General features: G+C 38.8%; 1 pseudogene; it reads right to left on the reverse strand.

Annotated features, from left to right (window-relative positions):
• Positions 1 to 1,715: 1,715 nt before the first annotated feature.
• Positions 1,716 to 1,970, reverse strand: LOC143690727 (SS18-like protein 2 pseudogene; annotated as a pseudogene).
• Positions 1,971 to 7,069: the final 5,099 nt, after the last annotated feature.

A 7,069-nucleotide genomic window follows, 5' to 3' on the forward strand; every position in this document is an offset into this window, starting at 1 on the left:
CAAGATATCTCCTAATTTCCCTTGTGATTTCTTCTTTGACCCACTGCTTGTTTAGTAATGTGTTGTTTAATTTTCACATATTTGTACATTTTCGAGTTTTTTACTTTTGTTATTGATTTCTAGTTTTCTTGCATCATGGTCTGTGAAGATGCTTTGTATGATTTCAATATTTTATAATTTATTAAGATTTTATTTGTGGCCTAACATATGTACACTTGACAATGTTCCAATACACACTTGATAAAAGAGTGTATTCTGCTATTTTTGGGTGGAGTCTTCTATATAAGTCTATTAGATCTAATTGGTTAGTTGTGTTGTACAAGTCCTCTCTTTCCTTATTGATCTTTTGTTTAGATGTTCTATCAATTTAGAAAGAGGTGTATTAAAGTCTCCAACTATTAGTGTAGAACTATATATTTCTCCTTCTAATTTTGAATCATATTTTTGGGGGCTCTGTTATGAGGTGCACGTATGTTTATAATCATTATATCTTCTTGTTGGATTGAATCTTTTATCAATACGTAATATCCTTCCTTGTCTCTTATAATCTTATTTTACTTAAAGTCTATTTTGTCTGACAATAATATAGCCACTCTGACTCTCTTTTGATTACTGCCTGCATGAAATAGCTTTTATCACCCTTTTATGTTCAACCTCTTTATGTCTTTGTACCTAAATGAGTCTATAGTGTAGATAGCATATAGGTGGGTCACGCTTTTTCATTTAGCTTATCAATCTCGGCCTTTTAATAGGACAATTGAGTCCACTGACATTTAAAGTAATAACTGAGAAGGAAGAACTTACTTCTGCTATTTAGCTAATTGTTTTCTGAATGTTCTATGTGTTTGTTCCTCAATTATTTCACTAATACTTTTTTGTTTTTGGTTGTTTTTTATTATACCGTTGGTTCCTTTCTTCTCTCTTTTTCTCCTTATTTTTAGTTATTTTCTTAGTGGTTATCTTTGTAATTACAATTAATATCTTAAACTAATAACAACCTAGTTTGACAAGTACCAACCTAATTTCCATAGTTTACAAATTCTCTACTCTTATGTATCTCTGTGCTTCCCCCTTTATGTTGTTATTGCTTCATATTATATCTGTATACATCGTATGCCCATCACAATAGTTTTTAAAAAATTGAACATCATCAATTACTATTAGATGATAAATAAGAATTATTAATTATGTTGAGTATAATAGAATACACTAAGTCCTCGCAGTTTTTCTGGAAAACTAAATGGAACACTTATTTCATGGAAAATTCTATACTACCACAACAATCTTAAATGGAAAGGCAAGCTTTATTTCGAAGTTGAAAAGAGCAGTCTGAGGGGCCACGACTACAAACTGGTAGAAGGGAGCACACAGTTACATGTGTAAATGTCAAGGTCTCAATTGGGAATCTCACCAGTCAGTAGATGCTGACTGCCCAATACCTGCTCAATTTCCTTTTCAGGTGAAAAGTCAAAAGATAAGCTTGAAGGTGCCTGTAATGTCTTGGATAACTTAAGCACGTTCCCATTTCAGGAAAGAGGACACTAGTGACAGTTTCTGCTAAATTATTAAAATAAATATTTGCTTTGAGAATACAGTTAGCTTAGTAGTGTCACATTTTAAAAGAGTCACAGATGTTCCATTCATGTTTTAAGCAGTTGAGTTGGATAAAGATCCTGTCTCCATTTCATAGGAGATGCAGTATATTCAATCACATTTCAAAACAGCCAACTGGAAGATGGTTCCATTGTTTTTGAAGTGTTGGTTGGGCTGGCATCTGCAATGGTAGCCAAATAAATGAAACTTCTGTATAACACATGCTGGTACTGGACGCATTCGTTCGCCCAGCCCTTGTCCTGATACTCCACGATTCAGTGAGTCCACTGGTCATTCTCCTCTAGGAACTGCTGGATAGTCTCTTAACTGACTTCCACCTTGGCCCGCAGCCAGTCTGGTATGAAGGCCACTGACATCCGGAGAGCTTGGTAGGAACTCAGTCTCAGGTACCACTGATGGTGCCTCTATCCCAGAGATGCCACTTCCATAATTCAAAATAGTTTTTAAATGTTGTTTTACACATTTGCCTCTTAAGTCATAGAAGGAGAGAAAAGGCATTTACAAACCAAAAGTACAATACAGCATTTTATATTTACCAATGTAATGACCTTTATCAATGTTATTTATTTTTTCATTTGGTTCTGAGTTACTGTCCAGTGACATCTTGTTTCAGTCTGGAAGACCCCTATAGCATTTCTTGTAGGACAGATCTTCTGGTAATGAACTCTTTCAGTTTTTGCTTATCTATAGATGTCTTAATTTACCCTTCATTTTTGAAAGACAATTTTGCCAGATATAAAATTCTTGGTTGATAGGGTTTTTTTTTTCTTTAAGGACTTTAAATATACCACCCCACTGTCTGCTGGCCTCCATGGTTTCTTCTAGAAATCCACTTTTAATCTTAGTGGAGATTCCTTGTCTGTGACAAGTCACTTCTTTTGCTACTTTCAAAAATCTTCTCTTTGTTGTTGGATTTTGACAATTTCATTATAATGTGTCTTGGTGTCACTCTCTTAAGAATCTGTCCTGTTTGGAGTTTACAGGCTTCCTGGGTGTATATCTTCATGTCTCTCATCAGATTTGGGTAGTTTTTGGCTATTTCTTCAAATGCTTTTTCTTCCCCTTATTTCTCTCTTGTTCTTTTGGAACTACAATGGTGCATATGTTGGCAAATCTGATGGTGTCCCACAGGTCCCTCAGGCGCTGTTCATTTTTCTTCATTAATTTTTCTTTCTATTCCTCACACTGGGTAATTTCAATTGTCCTATTTTTGAGTTCAGTGCATCTTTCTTTTTCATATTCATATCTGCTGTTGAATGTATCTAGTGAGTTTTCATTTTAATTACTGTACTTTGCAGCTTGAAAATTTGTTAGGTTCCTTTTTATAATTTCTATCTCATTATTTTCTGCAGACAACATTGTCCTAATTTTCTTTGGTTCTTTGTATGTGGATTCCTTTAGCTCCTTGAACATATTTAAACAGTCAATTTAAAGCCTGTGGCTACTAATTCCAATATATGAACTTCCTCAGGGATATTTCTGGCAAATTCTTTTTTCCCTTTGAATGGGCCATTCTTTCCTGTTTCTTTGTGTGTTTTGTAATTTTTTATTATAGCTCTGGAAATCTAGTTCTCCCACTCCTCTGGGACTGTTAGTATTTTTGTCATTGTTAAGGGCAGGAACCATCAATTTGTGACTTTTCCAAACTATTCTTGCTCCTAAATGGGGACTGGAAAGAGGAAAGAGAAAAAAAAATCGGGTACTGTCTCTTTAGGACTCCTCTGCCACTTTTGCTGGTGGTTGAGGAACAATGGCTGCCCCCAAAGTTAGTCCCCTTATGGTCTGAAGTAGCTGATTAAAAGGCCACTCACTCCTGGATTTGGGAGGATGAGGTCCTTGGAGCCCACACTTGCACCAGCAAGCTGCACCAGGAGCATGGGCTTCAGTACCCCTGCTGTCTGGCATACACCTGGGGGATCGGCCTTGCTAGCCTCTGCACTGACATTTACCATCATTTACCAGCCTCTTCATCCAGCAATTCCCTGCATGCCGTACAGTGTTCCACTAAACTCCAGAGTTCCAAGATAGTTGATTCGCACAGTTCTTGCCAATTCCAAGGCTGTTTAGGTGGATGGACTGATTCCTGGAGCCTTCTACTCAGATGATGTCCCACAGTCCTCAAGCTAGATAACAATTTTTTAAAACTTTTTTTATTGTATAATGTAACATATCTATAAAGCAAAGTAAGAAAAAAGCAATAGTTTTCAAGGCACTCTTCAACAAGTAGTTATAGGATAGATCCCAGAGTTTGTCCTGGGCTACCACACCATCCTCTCAGAGTTTTCCTTCTAGCTGCTCCAGAACGTTGGAGGCTAGAAGGAATATTTTTTTTATCATCACAATCAATTTTTTTTCTTTTTTTGGTGAAAAATAACACATATACAAAAAAGCAATAAATTTCAAAGCACAGTACAGCAATTAGGTGTAGAACAGATTTCAGAGTTTGAATGGGTTACAATTCCACAATTTTTGGTTTTTACTTCTAGCTGCTTGAAGATACTGGAGACTAAAAGAAATATCAATTGAATGATTCAGCAATCATATTTATTTGTTAAACCCTTCCTTCTCTGTATAGCTCCACCATCACCTTTGATCTTTCTATCCCACTCTTTAGGTCTATTGGGGCTATGCCCATTTTAACTATTGACTATGGCCATCCTAACTGATAGATTAAATTTTAATGCAATATTTTGAAAAATCAAAATCAATGCAGAAAAATCCATTTGTTTGCTTATTTTATTAATCTGTGTTATTGTGCAATGGCAAGATCATTTCCAACCCTGTGGTTTCTGGCCCATAGTCCTTGTACCCCCTACTGGGCGGGTTTAGGAGGGCTGAGAATATGTATAAACAGATTGAGTATTGTAGGTCTTTATATAGAGTCATGTTTTTTTGATTATAGAGTTTTTATGAACCTTTCCCACCTGGTTCAAAATACAGGAGGATATTTTGATGAATATCTATCCAAGTGCATATTTTTTTTTACGTTAATCTCCACTGTGACTCAACAGAGCACTGTCAGGACCTGAGAAGCCTGTGCTTTCATGCTCGATGAGCCATTGTTATGATGAATTCCAAACTTTTGGGTGACCTAACAGTAATGGCTCCTTTTCTGAGATCATTTGGCTAAGCACATGATTCCTCACCCTTTAATCACCATTCCACAAATCACTCAGCCTCTTCATTTATGCCAGGTGGTAGTCTTTGGTTAGTTTGTCTGTCTAGAAGTGCACTGATATCATTGATTTTAGCCTGGAATTCCCCTCATCCCTCCCTCCCCACCTCTCTGCTTCATAGATTAGCGCCTTCCTGTCCTCTCTTCTGTAATTTTGCATCCTTATGTGTGTTTCTTTTGCATCTGTTTCTCCTTTGAGACTGCAGGCACCGTGAGGGCAGGGATCATGTCCGACTGGCTCATCATTCTGCTCCCAGGTCCTAACACAGTGTCTACTTATAGGAGGCAGTGCAGATTTTTTTTAAAATGGCTAAATGCATTTCTAAGTGATTCATCCCCATTGTCCCATTCTAAGTAAATCTTCAGGTGCTTAGTAGATGTTATTAGTAATGATGCTAACAGGATTTTTAAAAAAAAATCAAAATTCCTTTAAATGTCAATGAGTTAAATCTCTCCCTTTCTTTTCTGACTTAGGTCTTGATTAAGCAAGCAAGTATTTCTCTTATCTGACAACTACTATTAAATTTTAAGTGATGTTTTACAATAACTGAAAGTGAAAGGGCAATGTGACTTAGTGGAAAGAGTAGAATCCAGGAGGTAGGGGTAAGAAGAGTAAGTCTCACAATGCAGAATGGGATGCCTTTGGAAAGACGGGTTGGGTTGCTCCCTGGACAGCTGAGTAGACCTGCATTCTCATTCTCTTGTAGGTCCTTGGTACAAGTCCCAGAAGTCGCAGGTGCCAGAACTCCAAATTCCTTCTGTTTCCTTCAGGTCTGCCCTGTGCACCAAAGAAATCTGACCATAAACCCTTATAGAGGAGACCTCTTCCCAGGAGAGCCCAACCCCATCTACTGCTCATTTCTGCAGCTAGTGAAACCTCCATGTCCCTGTTCAGTGTTTTCTCTGAGTGCTTTCTCTTCAGACCTTTGGGATCAGAAGAATCTGGAAGCACCCTCCTTCAGGAGGCCAGTGGTTCACAATGTTTGGAAAACTCAAGTCATGCTTCTGCAGTAAGGCACCAGACCTGGCAAGAAGGCCCTGTCCTCTAAAGCTGTCCTACCAGGTGAACTGAGGTAGGGTGGTGAGGGAAAAGAGCTTTGGTTCTTTGGGTGTCAGACAGATCTGGGCTCTAGTCCCAGAAGACATTTAAGCCACCTAGTCTCAGTTTCCTCCTATGTAAGTGGAAAGAGAATTATATTAATACTCTATTAGCCGGAACCCTTGGCTGTGTAGGACATACACCGAACTCAAACTATATTTAGGCATACATGGGAACTTGCCAGAGGGGCTTATGTGGTTTATCTTCTGTAAGCCCAGGAAGGGTGATGTGTAACTGGATTTCAGGTACAATTGGAACTGAGGTCTGCAGCATTGTTAAAATACTTTTCTCTACTTGTTTCTCTGTACAAAGATCTTAGCTTCTCAGAATGGCTTCTTCTTGTGGAGAGAAACATGACCGCATTTATCATAGTTTCTCCACCAGAGGGAGATTGTTTTTCTTGTTTTTCTTCCCTGTGATTAAAAGTCCCTGGAAAGAGCTGATTGGCCTGTCTTGGGGCACATGATGAACCCTGGGCCCCTCAGCTGTGGCAGGAGGTGGGGGTGGAGTCGGGGGTGGTGGTGGTTACGGTGATGGGGAACCATCACTAGACGCACATGTGGGAGCTGGTGGAGGAACAGTTCTCAAAAGAAGGCAGGAGTCTGCTGTTTCCAGAAAATGGAGAGATGAAAGGCAGACCCAACACTAGATGTCTGACCCACACCCACCCCCATATATATATATATAACTTTCAGGGCGGTTTGTGGAGATTAGAGATAATGTATATAAAGCAACAATTGTGAAATAATGATGATGAGGAGGAGGAGGAGAAGGAGGGGGAGGAAGATGGGAAGCAGTAGTATCTCAGCATCTCTAGATACCCAGACTCCTCAAGTGGGGCCATTACACTTTGCAGATAGAAGTATACTCTTTGCTATTCATTTTGCTTTGGGAGACTCATCACAATAAATTCAATAGAAGCCTGCCATGTTGCAGATAAGAAAAATATGACATAAGAAAGGTATGTGACGTCTTCAAGGACACACAGTGAGTTAGTGGCATATCAAAGCCTAGACCTAGCTCAAGTCCACTCTGCCTTCTGTAGACCATTTGATGGGTAAAAACGGTAACTCTGGAGCCAGACTGCCTGGCTTGGAACTCAGCCTCTTACCATATGACTTTGGGCAAGTTTCTTAACCTTGCTGAGCCTCAGAGTTCTTTTCTGGGGTTGTTATTAGCAT

The sequence above is a fragment of the Tamandua tetradactyla genome, chromosome 7 (assembly GCF_023851605.1).
Source record: "Tamandua tetradactyla isolate mTamTet1 chromosome 7, mTamTet1.pri, whole genome shotgun sequence".
NCBI classification, from domain to species: Eukaryota; Metazoa; Chordata; class Mammalia; order Pilosa; family Myrmecophagidae; genus Tamandua; species Tamandua tetradactyla.